The 18,966-nt window shown below is 39.2% G+C and overlaps 13 non-coding genes across 13 annotated transcripts; all 13 read left to right on the top strand.

Moving 5' to 3' along the window:
* The first annotated feature begins 1,382 nt into the window (after positions 1 to 1,382).
* Positions 1,383 to 1,456, top strand: TRNAI-AAU (transfer RNA isoleucine (anticodon AAU)). The gene has a single exon. It is a non-coding gene; the product is annotated as a tRNA-Ile (tRNA).
* A 1,170-nt stretch (positions 1,457 to 2,626) lies between these two features.
* TRNAI-AAU (transfer RNA isoleucine (anticodon AAU)) lies at positions 2,627 to 2,700 on the top strand. Its single transcript has one exon. It is a non-coding gene; the product is annotated as a tRNA-Ile (tRNA).
* Positions 2,701 to 4,600: 1,900 nt separating this feature from the next.
* On the top strand, positions 4,601 to 4,674 carry TRNAI-AAU (transfer RNA isoleucine (anticodon AAU)). Its single transcript has one exon. It is a non-coding gene; the product is annotated as a tRNA-Ile (tRNA).
* Positions 4,675 to 5,845: 1,171 nt separating this feature from the next.
* TRNAI-AAU (transfer RNA isoleucine (anticodon AAU)) lies at positions 5,846 to 5,919 on the top strand. Its single transcript has one exon. It is a non-coding gene; the product is annotated as a tRNA-Ile (tRNA).
* A 1,170-nt stretch (positions 5,920 to 7,089) lies between these two features.
* On the top strand, positions 7,090 to 7,163 carry TRNAI-AAU (transfer RNA isoleucine (anticodon AAU)). Its single transcript has one exon. It is a non-coding gene; the product is annotated as a tRNA-Ile (tRNA).
* Positions 7,164 to 8,333: 1,170 nt separating this feature from the next.
* On the top strand, positions 8,334 to 8,407 carry TRNAI-AAU (transfer RNA isoleucine (anticodon AAU)). Its single transcript has one exon. It is a non-coding gene; the product is annotated as a tRNA-Ile (tRNA).
* Positions 8,408 to 9,577: 1,170 nt separating this feature from the next.
* TRNAI-AAU (transfer RNA isoleucine (anticodon AAU)) lies at positions 9,578 to 9,651 on the top strand. The gene has a single exon. It is a non-coding gene; the product is annotated as a tRNA-Ile (tRNA).
* Positions 9,652 to 10,821: 1,170 nt separating this feature from the next.
* On the top strand, positions 10,822 to 10,895 carry TRNAI-AAU (transfer RNA isoleucine (anticodon AAU)). The gene has a single exon. It is a non-coding gene; the product is annotated as a tRNA-Ile (tRNA).
* A 1,170-nt stretch (positions 10,896 to 12,065) lies between these two features.
* Positions 12,066 to 12,139, top strand: TRNAI-AAU (transfer RNA isoleucine (anticodon AAU)). The gene has a single exon. It is a non-coding gene; the product is annotated as a tRNA-Ile (tRNA).
* Positions 12,140 to 13,309: 1,170 nt separating this feature from the next.
* TRNAI-AAU (transfer RNA isoleucine (anticodon AAU)) lies at positions 13,310 to 13,383 on the top strand. The gene has a single exon. It is a non-coding gene; the product is annotated as a tRNA-Ile (tRNA).
* Positions 13,384 to 14,554: 1,171 nt separating this feature from the next.
* Positions 14,555 to 14,628, top strand: TRNAI-AAU (transfer RNA isoleucine (anticodon AAU)). The gene has a single exon. It is a non-coding gene; the product is annotated as a tRNA-Ile (tRNA).
* A 1,170-nt stretch (positions 14,629 to 15,798) lies between these two features.
* Positions 15,799 to 15,872, top strand: TRNAI-AAU (transfer RNA isoleucine (anticodon AAU)). Its single transcript has one exon. It is a non-coding gene; the product is annotated as a tRNA-Ile (tRNA).
* Positions 15,873 to 17,042: 1,170 nt separating this feature from the next.
* On the top strand, positions 17,043 to 17,116 carry TRNAI-AAU (transfer RNA isoleucine (anticodon AAU)). Its single transcript has one exon. It is a non-coding gene; the product is annotated as a tRNA-Ile (tRNA).
* The last annotated feature ends 1,850 nt before the right edge of the window (positions 17,117 to 18,966 follow it).

The raw sequence follows: 18,966 nt of genomic DNA, 5'->3' as shown, positions 1-18,966 counted from the left end.
GTTGGATTTCTCGTTTTTGTCTGTTTACGCTCCAAAGATCCTTTTGAGATTTTCACTCACTGGAGAACATATCTTAGCGATCACCATGATGTGTATGAAACCCTGCTCAGCAGAACATGTAACCAATAGTAAAACATGGGCAGGTTAGCTCAGCTGGTTAGAGCGTTGTGCTAATAACGTCAATGTCGCGGGTTCGATCCCCGTACGGGCCAAAAATTTTAAGGTTATTCAGACTGTCTACTTCGTGGACACATTGTGAAAAACCATCAAAGAGTATAAATTAGAAGTCATGGCTGTATGTGTTTATATACACAGCACCATTACAGAAAAACCAGTGAAGCAGTTTGCTTGTTATAGATTTAACTAATGTTCATTCCAGTTATATCAAAGAAAAAGCAAAAGTTGCGTTTCACTTAACTGTTTAGGCATGAGAATTGGATTTAGTTGACTTATTCCTAGAGTTCAAGTAGCCAGTATCCTGAAAGTTTACCAGCTTTTATTAAAACATTTGTCCCTTCAAGCTGCAAAAGGAATGTGAGGATCTGCAAAGTCATGAGAGAAAATGTCAATGGAAATCTTTTCTCGAACTAAAATTCTTGACTTTTCCATCCTCATCCAGTGCAATTTCAGCCAAAAATAGGGGATGCAGATTGCGTCACTGCACATGAACAATTTGCCAAATGATAACAGGTTGCATTAAAATGTTTCCTTTTCTAAGCCTGAAGAGAAATGTAAGGGTGCTCCAATGATTTTTACAAGTTTTGACAAACTTCAAGAATGCGGGATGAGAAATGAAGTTAGCTTGAAGCAATTCCTTAAAAACACAAGCATTAATCTAAAGATATTTAACCCTTCTTGATCACTGCTTAAGGATCCAGTGCACATGAGTTTGGCAGATGATGATAAAGAGTTCCTCTCGTACTTTACCTCCATCTTCTCTCTTTGCTTTACTCGGTTGCAACGCTTTCAGGCAAACTTCCCATGCAGACTTAAAACTTCTTGTCTCAATCTTCTAAACTACAGCAGATCCACATATCAGCCTACATCTGGACAGGTGACCACACCATGGGATCCCAGAGCAGAGGGCAATGGGATTGCTGAAAGTCCAAAGACGTGATAGTAGAAATCGCTGAAAATGCTTTCATACAATAAAAATCCCTGACATCAATTGGAGTAAACATAGTGAAGGCCAGTCCTCTTTAGCATAGGGACAGCATCCAGGGTTATATTCCCTGATGGTCAGTGTTGGATTTCTCGTTTTTGTCTGTTTTCGCTCCAAAGATCCTTTTGAGATTTTCACTCACTGGAGAACGTATCTTAGCGATCACCATGATGTCTATGAAACCCTGCTTAGCAGAACATGTAACCAATAGTAAAACATGGGCCGGTTAGCTCAGCTGGTTAGAGCGTGGTGCTAATAACGCCAAGGTCACGGGTTCAATCCCCGTACGGGCCAAAAATTTTAAGGTTATTCAGACTGTCTACTTCGTGGACACATTGTGAAAAACCGTCAAAGAGTATAAATTAGAAGTCATGGCTGTATGTGTTTATATACACAGCACCATTACAGAAAAACCAGTGAAGCAGTTTGCTTGTTATAGATTTAATTAATGTTCATTCCAGTAATATCAAAGAAAAAGCAAAAGTTGCGTTTCATTTAACTGTTTAGGCATGAGAATTGGATTTAGTTGACTTATTCCTAGAGTTCAAGTAGCCAGTCTCCTGAAAGTTTACCAGCTTTTATTAAAACATTTGTCCCTTCAAGCTGCAAAAGGAATGTGAGGATCTGCAAAGTCATGAGAGAAAATGTCAATGGAAATCTTTTCTCGAACTAAAATTATTGACTTTTCCATCCTCATCCAGTGCAATTTCAGCCAAAAATAGGGGATGCAGATTGCGTCACTGCACATGAACAATTTGCCAAATGATAACAGGTTGCATTAAAATGTTTCCTTTTCTAAGCCTGAAGAGAAATGTAAGGGTGCTCCAATGATTTTTACAAGTTTTGACAAACTTCAAGGATGCGGGATGAGAAATGAAGTTAGCTTGAAGCAATTCCTTAAAAACACAAGCATTAATCTAAAGATATTTAACCCTTCTTGATCACTGCTTAAGGATCCATTGCACATGAGTTTGGCAGATGATGATAAAGAGTTCCTCTCGTACTTTACCTCCATCTTCTCTCTTTGCTTTACTCGGTTGCAACGCTTTCAGGCAAACTTCCCATGCAGACTTAAAACTTCTTGTCTCAATCTTCTAAACTACAGCAGATCCACATATCAGCCTACATCTGGACAGGTGACCACACCATGGGATCCCGGAGCAGAGGGCAATGGGATTTCTGAAAGTCCAAAGACGTGATAGTAGAAATCGCTGAAAATGCTTTCTCACAATAAAAATCCCTGACATCAAATGGAGTAAACATAGTGAAGGCCAGTCCTCTTTAGCATAGGGAAAGCATCCAGGGTTATATTCCCTGATGGTCAGTGTTGGATTTCTCGTTTTTGTCTGTTTACGCTCCAAAGATCCTTTTGAGATTTTCACTCACTGGAGAACATATCTTAGCGATCACCATGATGTCTATGAAACCCTGCTCAGCAGAACATGTAACCAATAGTAAAACATGGGCCGGTTAGCTCAGCTGGTTAGAGCGTGGTGCTAATAACACCAAGGTCACGGGTTCGATCCCCGTACGGGCCAAAAATTTTAAGGTTATTCAGACTGTCTACTTCAAGGACACATTGTGAAAAACCGTCAAAGAGTATAAATTAGAAGTCATGGCTGTATGTGTTTATATACACAGCACCATTACAGAAAAACCAGTGAAGCAGTTTGCTTGTTATAGATTTAATTAATGTTCATTCCAGTAATATCAAAGAAAAAGCAAAAGTTGCGTTTCATTTAACTGTTTAGGCATGAGAATTGGATTTAGTTTACTTATTTCTAGAGTTCAAGTAGCCAGTCTCCTGAAAGTTTACCAGCTTTTATTAAAACATTTGTCCCTTCAAGCTGCAAAAGGAATGTGAGGATCTGCAAAGTCATGAGAGAAAATGTCAATGGAAATCTTTTCTCGAACTAAAATTATTGACTTTTCCATCCTCATCCAGTGCAATTTCATCCAAAAATAGGGGATGCAGATTGCGTCACTGCACATGAACAATTTGCCAAATGATAACAGGTTGCATTAAAATGTTTCCTTTTCTAAGCCTGAAGAGAAATGTAAGGGTGCTCCAATGATTTTTACAAGTTTTGACAAACTTCAAGGATGCGGGATGAGAAATGAAGTTAGCTTGAAGCAATTCCTTAAAAACACAAGCATTAATCTAAAGATATTTAACCCTTCTTGATGACTGCTTAAGGATCCAGTGCACATGAGTTTGGCAGATGATGATAAAGAGTTCCTCTCGTACTTTACCTCCATCTTCTCTCTTTGCTTTACTCGGTTGCAACGCTGTCTACTTCAAGGACACATTGTGAAAAACCGTCAAAGAGTATAAATTAGAAGTCATGGCTTTATGTGCTTATATACACAGCACCATTACAGAAAAATCAGTGAAGCAGTTTGCTTGTTATAGATTTAACTAATGTTCATTCCAGTAATATCAAAGAAAAAGCAAAAGTTGCGTTTCATTTAACTGTTTAGGCATGAGAATTGGATTTAGTTGACTTATTCCTAGAGTTCAAGTAACCAGTCTCCTGAAAGTTTACCAGCTTTTATTAAAACATTTGTCCCTCCAAGCTGCAAAAGGAATGTGAGGATCTGCAAAGTCATGAGAGAAAATGTCAATGGAAATCTTTTCTCGAACTAAAATTCTTGACTTTTCCATCCTCATCCAGTGCAATTTCAGCCAAAAATAGGGGATGCAGATTGCGTCACTGCACATGAACAATTTGCCAAATGATAACAGGTTGCATTAAAATGTTTCCTTTTCTAAGCCTGAAGAGAAATGTAAGGGTGCTCCAATGATTTTTACAAGATTTGACAAACTTCAAGGATGCGGGATGAGAAATGAAGTTAGCTTGAAGCAATTCCTTAAAAACACAAGCATTAATCTAAAGATATTTAACCCTTCTTGATGACTGCTTAAGGATCCAGTGCACATGAGTTTGGCAGATGATGATAAAGAGTTCCTCTCGTACTTTACCTCCATCTTCTCTCTTTGCTTTACTCGGTTGCAACGCTTTCAGGCAAACTTCCCATGCAGACTTAAAACTTCTTGTCTCAATCTTCTAAACTACAGCAGATCCACATATCAGCCTACATCTGGACAGGTGACCACACCATGGGATCCCGGAGCAGAGGGCAATGGGATTGCTGAAAGTCCAAAGACGTGATAGTAGAAATCGCTGAAAATGCTTTCTCACAATAAAAATCCCTGACATCAATTGGAGTAAACATAGAGAAGGCCAGTCCTCTTTAGCATAGGGACTGCATCCAGGATTATATTCCCTGATGGTCAGTGTTGGATTTCTCGTTTTTGTCTGTTTTCGCTCCAAAGATCCTTTTGAGATTTTCACTCACTGGAGAACGTATCTTAGCGATCACCATGATGTCTATGAAACCCTGCTCAGCAGAACATGTAACCAATAGTAAAACATGGGCCGGTTAGCTCAGCTGGTTAGAGCGTGGTGCTAATAACGCCAAGGTCACGGGTTTAATCCCCGTACGGGCCAAACATTTTAAGGTTATTCAGACTGTCTACTTCGTGGACACATTGTGAAAAACCGTCAAAGAGTATAAATTAGAAGTCATGGCTGTATGTGTTTATATACACAGCACCATTACAGAAAAACCAGTGAAGCAGTTTGCTTGTTATAGATTTAATTAATGTTCATTTCAGTAATATCAAAGAAAAAGCAAAAGTTGTGTTTCATTTAACTGTTTAGGCATGAGAATTGGATTTAGTTGACTTATTCCTAGAGTTCAAGTAGCCAGTCTCCTGAAAGTTTACCAGCTTTTATTAAAACATTTGTCCCTTCAAGCTGCAAAAGGAATGTGAGGATCTGCAAAGTCATGAGAGAAAATGTCAATGGAAATCTTTTCTCGAACTAAAATTATTGACTTTTCCATCCTCATCCAGTGCAATTTCAGCCAAAAATAGGGGATGCAGATTGCGTCACTGCACATGAACAATTTGCCAAATGATAACAGGTTGCATTAAAATGTTTCCTTTTCTAAGCCTGAAGAGAAATGTAAGGGTGCTCCAATGATTTTTTCAAGTTTTGACAAACTTCAAGGATGCGGGATGAGAAATGAAGTTAGCTTGAAGCAATTCCTTAAAAACACAAGCATTAATCTAAAGATATTTAACCCTTCTTGATCACTGCTTAAGGATCCATTGCACATGAGTTTGGCAGATGATGATAAAGAGTTCCTCTCGTACTTTACCTCCATCTTCTCTCTTTGCTTTACTCGGTTGCAACGCTTTCAGGCAAACTTCCCATGCAGACTTAAAACTTCTTGTCTCAATCTTCTAAACTACAGCAGATCCACATATCAGCCTACATCTGGACAGGTGACCACACCATGGGATCCCGGAGCAGAGGGCAATGGGATTGCTGAAAGTCCAAAGACGTGATAGTAGAAATCGCTGAAAATGCTTTCTCACAATAAAAATCCCTGACATCAATTGGAGTAAACATAGTGAAGGCCAGTCCTCTTTAGCATAGGGACAGCATCCAGGGTTATATTCCCTGATGGTCAGTGTTGGATTTCTCGTTTTTTGTCTGTTTTCGCTCCAAAGATCCTTTTGAGATTTTCACTCACTGGAGAACGTATCTTAGCGATCACCATGATGTCTATGAAACCCTGCTCAGCAGAACATGTAACCAATAGTAAAACATGGGCCGGTTAGCTCAGCTGGTTAGAGCGTGGTGCTAATAACGCCAAGGTCATGGGTTCGATCCCCGTACAGGCCAAACATTTTAAGGTTATTCAGACTGTCTACTTCAAGGACACATTGTGAAAAACCGTCAAAGAGTATAAATTAGAAGTCATGGCTGTATGTGTTTATATACACAGCACCATTACAGAAAAACCAGTGAAGCAGTTTGCTTGTTATAGATTTAATTAATGTTCATTCCAGTAATATCAAAGAAAAAGCAAAAGTTGCGTTTCATTTAACTGTTTAGGCATGAGAATTGGATTTAGTTGACTTATTCCTAGAGTTCAAGTAGCCAGTCTCCTGAAAGTTTACCAGCTTTTATTAAAACATTTGTCCCTTCAAGCTGCAAAAGGAATGTGAGGATCTGCAAAGTCATGAGAGAAAATGTCAATGGAAATCTTTTCTCGAACTAAAATTATTGACTTTTCCATCCTCATCCAGTGCAATTTCAGCCAAAAATAGGGGATGCAGATTGCGTCACTGCACATGAACAATTTGCCAAATGATAACAGGTTGCATTAAAATGTTTCCTTTTCTAAGCCTGAAGAGAAATGTAAGGGTGCTCCAATGATTTTTACAAGTTTTGACAAACTTCAAGGATGCGGGATGAGAAATGAAGTTAGCTTGAAGCAATTCCTTAAAAACACAAGCATTAATCTAAAGATATTTAACCCTTCTTGATCACTGCTTAAGGATCCATTGCACATGAGTTTGGCAGATGATGATAAAGAGTTCCTCTCGTACTTTACCTCCATCTTCTCTCTTTGCTTTACTCGGTTGCAACGCTTTCAGGCAAACTTCCCATGCAGACTTAAAACTTCTTGTCTCAATCTTCTAAACTACAGCAGATCCACATATCAGCCTACATCTGGACAGGTGACCACACCATGGGATCCCGGAGCAGAGGGCAATGGGATTGCTGAAAGTCCAAAGACGTGATAGTAGAAATCGCTGAAAATGCTTTCTCACAATAAAAATCCCTGACATCAAATGGAGTAAACATAGTGAAGGCCAGTCCTCTTTAGCATAGGGAAAGCATCCAGGGTTATATTCCCTGATGGTCAGTGTTGGATTTCTCGTTTTTGTCTGTTTACGCTCCAAAGATCCTTTTGAGATTTTCACTCACTGGAGAACATATCTTAGCGATCACCATGATGTGTATGAAACCCTGCTCAGGAGAACATGTAACCAATAGTAAAACATGGGCCGGTTAGCTCAGCTGGTTAGAGCGTGGTGCTAATAACGCCAAGGTCACGGGTTTAATCCCCGTACGGGCCAAAAATTTTAAGGTTATTCAGACTGTCTACTTCGTGGACACATTGTGAAAAACCGTCAAAGAGTATAAATTAGAAGTCATGGCTGTATGTGTTTATATACACAGCGCCATTACAGAAAAACCAGTGAAGCAGTTTGCTTGTTATAGATTTAACTAATGTTCATTCCAGTAATATCAAAGAAAAAGCAAAAGTTGCGTTTCACTTAACTGTTTAGGCATGAGAATTGGATTTAGTTGACTTATTCCTAGAGTTCAAGTTACCAGTCTCCTGAAAGTTTACCAGCTTTTATTAAAACATTTGTCCCTCCAAGCTGCAAAAGGAATGTGAGGATCTGCAAAGTCATGAGAGAAAATGTCAATGGAAATCTTTTCTCGAACTAAAATTATTGACTTTTCCATCCTCATCCAGTGCAATTTCAGCCAAAAATAGGGGATGCAGATTGCGTCACTGCACATGAAATATTTGCCAAATGATAACAGGTTGCATTAAAATGTTTCCTTTTCTAAGCCTGAAGAGAAATGTAAGGGTGCTCCAATGATTTTTACAAGTTTTGACAAACTTCAAGGATGTGGGATGAGAAATGAAGTTAGCTTGAAGCAATTCCTTAAAAACACAAGCATTAATCTAAAGATATTTAACCCTTCTTGATGACTGCTTAAGGGTCCAGTGCACATGAGTTTGGCAGATGATGATAAAGAGTTCCTCTCGTACTTTACCTCCATCTTCTCTCTTTGCTTTACTCGGTTGCAACGCTTTCAGGCAAACTTCCCATGCAGACTTAAAACTTCTTGTCTCAATCTTCTAAACTACAGCAGATCCACATATCAGCCTACATCTGGACAGGTGACCACACCATGGGATCCCAGAGCAGAGGGCAATGGGATTGCTGAAAGTCCAAAGACGTGATAGTAGAAATCGCTGAAAATGCTTTCATACAAAAAAAATCCCTGACATCAATTGGAGTAAACATAGTGAAGGCCAGTCCTCTTTAGCATAGGGACAGCATCCAGGGTTATATTCCCTGATGGTCAGTGTTGGATTTCTCGTTTTTGTCTGTTTACGCTCCAAAGATCATTTAAAGATTTTCACTCACTGGAGAACATATCTTAGCGATCACCATGATGTGTATGAAACCCTGCTCAGCAGAACATGAAACCAATAGTAAAACATGGGCCAGTTAGCTCAGCTGGTTAGAGCGTGGTGCTAATAACACCAAGGTCACGGGTTCGATCCCCGTACAGGCCAAACATTTTAAGGTTATTCAGACTGTCTACTTCAAGGACACATTGTGAAAAACCGTCAAAGAGTATAAATTAGAAGTCATGGCTGTATGTGTTTATATACACAGCACCATTACAGAAAAACCAGTGAAGCAGTTTGCTTGTTATAGATTTAATTAATGTTCATTCCAGTAATATCAAAGAAAAAGCAAAAGTTGCGTTTCATTTAACTGTTTAGGCATGAGAATTGGATTTAGTTGACTTATTCCTAGAGTTCAAGTAGCCAGTCTCCTGAAAGTTTACCAGCTTTTATTAAAACATTTGTCCCTCCAAGCTGCAAAAGGAATGTGAGGATCTGCAAAGTCATGAGAGAAAATGTCAATGGAAATCTTTTCTCGAACTAAAATTCTTGACTTTTCCATCCTCATCCAGTGCAATTTCAGCCAAAAATAGGGGATGCAGATTGCGTCACTGCACATGAACAATTTGCCAAATGATAACAGGTTGCATTAAAATGTTTCCTTTTCTAAGCCTGAAGAGAAATGTAAGGGTGCTCCAATGATTTTTACAAGTTTTGACAAACTTCAAGGATGCGGGATGAGAAATGAAGTTAGCTTGAAGCAATTTCTTAAAAACACAAGCATTAATCTAAAGATATTTAACCCTTCTTGATCACTGCTTAAGGATCCATTGTACATGAGTTTGGCAGATGATGATAAAGAGTTCCTCTCGTACTTTACCTCCATCTTCTCTCTTTGCTTTACTCGGTTGCAACGCTTTCAGGCAAACTTCCCATGCAGACTTAAAACTTCTTGTCTCAATCTTCTAAACTACAGCAGATCCACATATCAGCCTACATCTGGACAGGTGACCACACCATGGGATCCCGGAGCAGAGGGCAATGGGATTGCTGAAAGTCCAAAGACGTGATAGTAGAAATCGCTGAAAATGCTTTCTCACAATAAAAATCCCTGACATCAATTGGAGTAAAAATAGAGAAGGCCAGTCCTCTTTAGCATAGGGACTGCATCCAGGATTATATTCCCTGATGGTCAGTGTTGGATTTCTCGTTTTTGTCTGTTTTCGCTCCAAAGATCCTTTTGAGATTTTCACTCACTGGAGAACGTATCTTAGCGATCACCATGATGTCTATGAAACCCTGCTCAGCAGAACATGTAACCAATAGTAAAACATGGGCTGGTTAGCTCAGCTGGTTAGAGCGTGGTGCTAATAACGCCAAGGTCACGGGTTCGATCCCCTTACGGGCCAAAAATTTTAAGGTTATTCAGACTGTCTACTTCGTCGACACATTGTGAAAAACCGTCAAAGAGTATAAATTAGAAGTCATGGCTGTATGTGTTTATATAGACAGCACCATTACAGAAAAACCAGTGAAGCAGTTTGCTTGTTATAGATTTAATTAATGTTCTTTCCAGTAATATCAAAGAAAAAGCAAAAGTTGCGTTTCATTTAACTGTTTAGGCATGAGAATTGGATTTAGTTGACTTATTCCTAGAGTTCAAGTAGCCAGTCTCCTGAAAGTTTACCAGCTTTTATTAAAACATTTGTCCCTTCAAGCTGCAAAAGGAATGTGAGGATCTGCAAAGTCATGAGAGAAAATGTCAATGGAAATCTTTTCTCGAACTAAAATTCTTGACTTTTCCATCCTCATCCAGTGCAATTTCAGCCAAAAATAGGGGATGCAGATTGCGTCACTGCACATGAACAATTTGCCAAATGATAACAGGTTGCATTAAAATGTTTCCTTTTCTAAGCCTGAAGAGAAATGTAAGGGTGCTCCAATGATTTTTACAAGTTTTGACAAACTTCAAGGATGCGGGATGAGAAATGAAGTTAGCTTGAAGCAATTCCTTAAAAACACAAGCATTAATCTAAAGATATTTAACCCTTCTTGATGACTGCTTAAGGATCCAGTGCACATGAGTTTGGCAGATGATGATAAAGAGTTCCTCTTGTACTTTACCTCCATCTTCTCTCTTTGCTTTACTCGGTTGCAACGCTTTCAGGCAAACTTCCCATGCAGACTTAAAACTTCTTGTCTCAATCTTCTAAACTACAGCAGATCCACATATCAGCCTACATCTGGACAGGTGACCACACCATGGGATCCCGGAGCAGAGGGCAATGGGATTGCTGAAAGTCCAAAGACGTGATAGTAGAAATCGCTGAAAATGCTTTCTCACAATAAAAATCCCTGACATCAAATGGAGTAAACATAGAGAAGGCCAGTCCTCTTTAGCATAGGGACTGCATCCAGGATTATATTCCCTGATGGTCAGTGTTGGATTTCTCGTTTTTGTCTGTTTTCGCTCCAAAGATCCTTTTGAGATTTTCACTCACTGGAGAACGTATCTTAGCGATCACCATGATGTCTATGAAACCCTGCTCAGCAGAACATGTAACCAATAGTAAAAAATGGGCCGGTTAGCTCAGCTGGTTAGAGCGTGGTGCTAATAACGCCAAGGTCACGGGTTTAATCCCCGTACAGGCCAAACATTTTAAGGTTATTCAGACTGTCTACTTCGTGGACACATTGTGAAAAACCGTCAAAGAGTATAAATTAGAAGTCATGGCTGTATGTGTTTATATACACAGCACCATTACAGAAAAACCAGTGAAGCAGTTTGCTTGTTATAGATTTAATTAATGTTCATTTCAGTAATATCAAAGAAAAAGCAAAAGTTGTGTTTCATTTAACTGTTTAGGCATGAGAATTGGATTTAGTTGACTTATTCCTAGAGTTCAAGTAGCCAGTCTCCTGAAAGTTTACCAGCTTTTATTAAAACATTTGTCCCTTCAAGCTGCAAAAGGAATGTGAGGATCTGCAAAGTCATGAGAGAAAATGTCAATGGAAATCTTTTCTCGAACTAAAATTATTGACTTTTCCATCCTCATCCAGTGCAATTTCAGCCAAAAATAGGGGATGCAGATTGCGTCACTGCACATGAACAATTTGCCAAATGATAACAGGTTGCATTAAAATGTTTCCTTTTCTAAGCCTGAAGAGAAATGTAAGGGTGCTCCAATGATTTTTACAAGTTTTGACAAACTTCAAGGATGCGGGATGAGAAATGAAGTTAGCTTGAAGCAATTCCTTAAAAACACAAGCATTAATCTAAAGATATTTAACCCTTCTTGATGACTGCTTAAGGATCCAGTGCACATGAGTTTGGCAGATGATGATAAAGAGTTCCTCTTGTACTTTACCTCCATCTTCTCTCTTTGCTTTACTCGGTTGCAACGCTTTCAGGCAAACTTCCCATGCAGACTTAAAACTTCTTGTCTCAATCTTCTAAACTACAGCAGATCCACATATCAGCCTACATCTGGACAGGTGACCACACCATGGGATCCCGGAGCAGAGGGCAATGGGATTGCTGAAAGTCCAAAGACGTGATAGTAGAAATCGCTGAAAATGCTTTCTCACAATAAAAATCCCTGACATCAATTGGAGTAAACATAGAGAAGGCCAGTCCTCTTTAGCATAGGGACTGCATCCAGGATTATATTCCCTGATGGTCAGTGTTGGATTTCTCGTTTTTGTCTGTTTTCGCTCCAAAGATCCTTTTGAGATTTTCACTCACTGGAGAACGTATCTTAGCGATCACCATGATGTCTATGAAACCCTGCTCAGCAGAACATGTAACCAATAGTAAAAAATGGGCCGGTTAGCTCAGCTGGTTAGAGCGTGGTGCTAATAACGCCAAGGTCACGGGTTTAATCCCCGTACAGGCCAAACATTTTAAGGTTATTCAGACTGTCTACTTCGTGGACACATTGTGAAAAACCGTCAAAGAGTATAAATTAGAAGTCATGGCTGTATGTGTTTATATACACAGCACCATTACAGAAAAACCAGTGAAGCAGTTTGCTTGTTATAGATTTAATTAATGTTCATTTCAGTAATATCAAAGAAAAAGCAAAAGTTGTGTTTCATTTAACTGTTTAGGCATGAGAATTGGATTTAGTTGACTTATTCCTAGAGTTCAAGTAGCCAGTCTCCTGAAAGTTTACCAGCTTTTATTAAAACATTTGTCCCTTCAAGCTGCAAAAGGAATGTGAGGATCTGCAAAGTCATGAGAGAAAATGTCAATGGAAATCTTTTCTCGAACTAAAATTATTGACTTTTCCATCCTCATCCAGTGCAATTTCAGCCAAAAATAGGGGATGCAGATTGCGTCACTGCACATGAACAATTTGCCAAATGATAACAGGTTGCATTAAAATGTTTCCTTTTCTAAGCCTGAAGAGAAATGTAAGGGTGCTCCAATGATTTTTACAAGTTTTGACAAACTTCAAGGATGCGGGATGAGAAATGAAGTTAGCTTGAAGCAATTCCTTAAAAACACAAGCATTAATCTAAAGATATTTAACCCTTCTTGATCACTGCTTAAGGATCCATTGCACATGAGTTTGGCAGATGATGATAAAGAGTTCCTCTCGTACTTTACCTCCATCTTCTCTCTTTGCTTTACTCGGTTGCAACGCTTTCAGGCAAACTTCCCATGCAGACTTAAAACTTCTTGTCTCAATCTTCTAAACTACAGCAGATCCACATATCAGCCTACATCTGGACAGGTGACCACACCATGGGATCCCGGAGCAGAGGGCAATGGGATTGCTGAAAGTCCAAAGACGTGATAGTAGAAATCGCTGAAAATGCTTTCTCACAATAAAAATCCCTGACATCAAATGGAGTAAACATAATGAAAGCCAGTCCTCTTTAGCATAGGGAAAGCATCCAGGGTTATATTCCCTGATGGTCAGTGTTGGATTTCTCGTTTTTGTCTGTTTACGCTCCAAAGATCCTTTTGAGATTTTCACTCACTGGAGAACATATCTTAGCGATCACCATGATGTGTATGAAACCCTGCTCAGCAGAACATGTAACCAATAGTAAAACATGGGCCGGTTAGCTCAGCTGGTTAGAGCGTGGTGCTAATAACGCCAAGGTCACGGGTTCGATCCCCGTACAGGCCAAACATTTTAAGGTTATTCAGACTGTCTACTTCAAGGACACATTGTGAAAAACCATCAAAGAGTATAAATTAGAAGTCATGGCTGTATGTGTTTATATACACAGCACCATTACAGAAAAACCAGTGAAGCAGTTTGCTTGTTATAGATTTAATTAATGTTCATTCCAGTAATATCAAAGAAAAAGCAAAAGTTGCGTTTCATTTAACTGTTTAGGCATGAGAATTGGATTTAGTTGACTTATTCCTAGAGTTCAAGTAGCCAGTCTCCTGAAAGTTTACCAGCTTTTATTAAAACATTTGTCCCTTCAAGCTGCAAAAGGAATGTGAGGATCTGCAAAGTCATGAGAGAAAATGTCAATGGAAATCTTTTCTCGAACTAAAATTATTGACTTTTCCATCCTCATCCAGTGCAATTTCAGCCAAAAATAGGGGATGCAGATTGCGTCACTGCACATGAAATATTTGCCAAATGATAACAGGTTGCATTAAAATGTTTCCTTTTCTAAGCCTGAAGAGAAATGTAAGGGTGCTCCAATGATTTTTACAAGTTTTGACAAACTTCAAGGATGCGGGATGAGAAATGAAGTTAGCTTGAAGCAATTCCTTAAAAACACAAGCATTAATCTAAAGATATTTAACCCTTCTTGATCACTGCTTAAGGATCCATTGCACATGAGTTTGGCAGATGATGATAAAGAGTTCCTCTCGTACTTTACCTCCATCTTCTCTCTTTGCTTTACTCGGTTGCAACGCTTTCAGGCAAACTTCCCATGCAGACTTAAAACTTCTTGTCTCAATCTTCTAAACTACAGCAGATCCACATATCAGCCTACATCTGGACAGGTGACCACACCATGGGATCCCGGAGCAGAGGGCATTGGGATTGCTGAAAGTCCAAAGACGTGATAGTAGAAATCGCTGAAAATGCTTTCTCACAATAAAAATCCCTGACATCAATTGGAGTAAACATAGTGAAGGCCAGTCCTCTTTAGCATAGGGACAGCATCCAGGGTTATATTCCCTGATGGTCAGTGTTGGATTTCTCGTTTTTTGTCTGTTTTCGCTCCAAAGATCCTTTTGAGATTTTCACTCACTGGAGAACGTATCTTAGCGATCACCATGATGTCTATGAAACCCTGCTCAGCAGAACATGTAACCAATAGTAAAACATGGGCCGGTTAGCTCAGCTGGTTAGAGCGTGGTGCTAATAACGCCAAGGTCACGGGTTTGATCCCTGTACAGGCCAAAAATTTTAAGGTTATTCAGACTGTCTACTTCGTGGACACATTGTGAAAAACCGTCAAAGAGTATAAATTAGAAGTCATGGCTGTATGTGTTTATATACACAGCACCATTACAGAAAAACCAGTGAAGCAGTTTGCTTGTTATAGATTTAATTAATGTTCATTCCAGTAATATCAAAGAAAAAGCAAAAGTTGCGTTTCATTTAACTGTTTAGGCATGAGAATTGGATTTAGTTGACTTATTCCTAGAGTTCAAGTAGCCAGTCTCCTGAAAGTTTACCAGCTTTTATTAAAACATTTGTCCCTTCAAGCTGCAAAAGGAATGTGAGGATCTGCAAAGTCATGAGAGAAAATGTCAATGGAAATCTTTTCTCGAACTAAAATTATTGACTTTTCCATCCTCATCCAGTGCAATTTCAGCCAAAAATAGGGGATGCAGATTGCGTCACTGCACATGAACAATTTGCCAAATGATAACAGGTTGCATTAAAATGTTTCCTTTTCTAAGCCTGAAGAGAAATGTAAGGGTGCTCCAATGATTTTTACAAGTTTTGACAAACTTCAAGGATGCGGGATGAGAAATGAAGTTAGCTTGAAGCAATTCCTTAAAAACACAAGCATTAATCTAAAGATATTTAACCCTTCTTGATGACTGCTTAAGGATCCAGTGCACATGAGTTTGGCAGATGATGATAAAGAGTTCCTCTCGTACTTTACCTCCATCTTCTCTCTTTGCTTTACTCGGTTGCAACGCTTTCAGGAAAACTTCCCATGCAGACTTAAAACTTCTTGTCTCAATCTTCTAAACTACAGCAGATCCACATATCAGCCTACATCTGGACAGGTGACCACACCATGGGATCCCAGAGCAGAGGGCAATGGGATTGCTGAAAGTCCAAAGACGTGATAGTAGAAATCGCTGAAAATGCTTTCATACAAAAAAAATCCCTGACATCAATTGGAGTAAACATAGTGAAGGCCAGTCCTCTTTAGCATAGGGACAGCATCCAGGGTTATATTCCCTCATGGTCAGTGTTGGATTTCTCGTTTTTGTCTGTTTACGCTCCAAAGATCATTTAAAGATTTTCACTCACTGGAGAACATATCTTAGCGATCACCATGATGTGTATGAAACCCTGCTCAGCAGAACATGTAACCAATAGTAAAACATGGGCCGGTTAGCTCAGCTGGTTAGAGCGTGGTGCTAATAACACCAAGGTCACGGGTTCGATCCCTGTACAGGCCAAACATTTTAAGGTTATTCAGACTGTCTACTTCAAGGACACATTGTGAAAAACCGTCAAAGAGTATAAATTAGAAGTCATGGCTGTATGTGTTTATATACACAGCACCATTACAGAAAAACCAGTGAAGCAGTTTGCTTGTTATAGATTTAATTAATGTTCATTCCAGTAATATCAAAGAAAAAGCAAAAGTTGCGTTTCATTTAACTGTTTAGGCATGAGAATTGGATTTAGTTGACTTATTCCTAGAGTTCAAGTAGCCAGTCTCCTGCAAGTTTACCAGCTTTTATTAAAACATTTGTCCCTTCAAGCTGCAAAAGGAATGTGAGGATCTGCAAAGTCATGAGAGAAAATGTCAATGGAAATCTTTTCTCGAACTAAAATTATTGACTTTTCCATCCTCATCCAGTGCAATTTCAGCCAAAAATAGGGGATGCAGATTGCGTCACTGCACATGAACAATTTGCCAAATGATAACAGGTTGCATTAAAATGTTTCCTTTTCTAAGCCTGAAGAGAAATGTAAGGGTGCTCCAATGATTTTTACAAGTTTTGACAAACTTCAAGGATGCGGGATGAGAAATGAAGTTAGCTTGAAGCAATTCCTTAAAAACACAAGCATTAATCTAAAGATATTTAACCCTTCTTGATCACTGCTTAAGGATCCATTGCAAATGAGTTTGGCAGATGATGATAAAGAGTTCCTCTCGTACTTTACCTCCATCTTCTCTCTTTGCTTTACTCGGTTGCAACGCTTTCAGGCAAACTTCCCATGCAGACTTAAAACTTCTTGTCTCAATCTTCTAAACTACAGCAGATCCACATATCAGCCTACATCTGGACAGGTGACCACACCATGGGATCCCGGAGCAGAGGGCAATGGGATTGCTGAAAGTCCAAAGACGTGATAGTAGAAATCGCTGAAAATGCTTTCTCACAATAAAAATCCCTGACATCAAATGGAGTAAACATAGTGAAGGCCAGTCCTCTTTAGCATAGGGAAAGCATCCAGGGTTATATTCCCTGATGGTCAGTGTTGGATTTCTCGTTTTTGTCTGTTTACGCTCCAAAGATCCTTTTGAGATTTTCACTCACTGGAGAACATATCTTAGCGATCACCATGATGTGTATGAAACCCTGCTCAGGAGAATATGTAACCAATAGTAAAACATGGGCCGGTTAGCTCAGCTGGTTAGAGCATGGTGCTAATAACGCAAAGGTCGCGGGTTCGATCCCCGTACGGGCCAAAAATTTTAAGGTTATTCAGACTGTCTACTTCGTGGACACATTGTGAAAAACCGTCAAAGAGTATAAATTAGAAGTCATGGCTGTATGTGTTTATATACACAGCACCATTACAGAAAAACCAGTGAAGCAGTTTGCTTGTTATAGATTTAATTAATGTTCATTCCAGTAATATCAAAGAAAAAGCAAAAGTTGCCTTTCATTTAACTGTTTAGGCATGAGAATTGGATTTAGTTGACTTATTCCTAGAGTTCAAGTAGCCAGTCTCCTGAAAGTTTACCAGCTTTTATTAAAACATTTGTCCCTTCAAGCTGCAAAAGGAATGTGAGGATCTGCAAAGTCATGAGAGAAAATGTCAATAGAAATCTTTTCTCGAACTAAAATTCTTGACTTTTCCATCCTCATCCAGTGCAATTTCAGCCAAAAATAGGGGATGCAGATTGCGTCACTGCACATGAACAATTTGCCAAATGATAACAGGTTGCATTAAAATGTTTCCTTTTCTAAGCCTGAAGAGAAATGTAAGGGTGCTCCAATGATTTTTACAAGTTTTGACAAACTTCAAGGATGCGGGATGAGAAATGAAGTTAGCTTGAAGCAATTCCTTAAAAACACAAGCATTAATCTAAAGATATTTAACCCTTCTTGATCACTGCTTAAGGATCCATTGCACATGAGTTTGGCAGATGATGATAAAGAGTTCCTCTCGTACTTTACCTCCATCTTCTCTCTTTGCTTTACTCGGTTGCAACGCTTTCAGGCAAACTTCCCATGCAGACTTAAAACTTCTTGTCTCAATCTTCTAAACTACAGCAGATCCACATATCAGCCTACATCTGGACAGGTGACCACACCATGGGATCCCGGAGCAGAGGGCAATGGGATTGCTGAAAGTCCAAAGACGTGATAGTAGAAATCGCTGAAAATGCTTTCTCACAATAAAAATCCCTGACATCAAATGGAGTAAACATAGTGAAGGCCAGTCCTCTTTAGCATAGGGAAAGCATCCAGGGTTATATTCCCTGATGGTCAGTGTTGGATTTCTCGTTTTTGTCTGTTTACGCTCCAAAGATCCTTTTGAGATTTTCACTCACTGGAGAACATATCTTAGCGATCACCATGATGTGTATGAAACCCTGCTCAGGAGAACATGTAACCAATAGTAAAACATGGGCCGGTTAGCTCAGCTGGTTAGAGCATGGTGCTAATAACGCAAAGGTCGCGGATTCGATCCCCATACGGGCCAAAAATTTTAAGGTTATTCAGACTGTCTACTTCGTGGACACATTGTGAAAAACCGTCAAAGAGTATAAATTAGAAGTCATGGCTGTATGTGTTTATATACACAGCGCCATTACAGAAAAACCAGTGAAGCAGTTTGCTTGTTATAGATTTAACTAATGTTCATTCCAGTAATATCAAAGAAAAAGCAAAAGTTGCGTTTCACTTAACTGTTTAGGCATGAGAATTGGATTTAGTTGACTTATTCCTAGAGTTCAAGTAGCCAGTCTCCTGAAAGTTTACCAGCTTTTATTAAAACATTTGTCCCTTCAAGCTGCAAAAGGAATGTGAGGATCTGCAAAGTCATGAGAGAAAATGTCAATGGAAATCTTTTCTCGAACTAAAATTCTTGACTTTTCCATCCTCATCCAGTGCAATTTCAGCCAAAAATAGGGGATGCAGATTGCGTCACTGCACATGAACAATTTGCCAAATGATAACAGGTTGCATTAAAATGTTTCCTTTTCTAAGCCTGAAGAGAAATGTAAGGGTGCTCCAATGATTTTTACAAGTTTTGACAAACTTCAAGGATGCGGGATGAGAAATGAAGTTAGCTTGAAGCAATTTCTTA

Source organism: Mixophyes fleayi, chromosome 2 (genome assembly GCF_038048845.1).
Source record: "Mixophyes fleayi isolate aMixFle1 chromosome 2, aMixFle1.hap1, whole genome shotgun sequence".
Classification (NCBI taxonomy): Eukaryota; Metazoa; Chordata; class Amphibia; order Anura; family Limnodynastidae; genus Mixophyes; species Mixophyes fleayi.
Note: the sequence above shows the minus strand (reverse complement) of the source record. Positions and strands in the feature narration are given on the sequence as shown.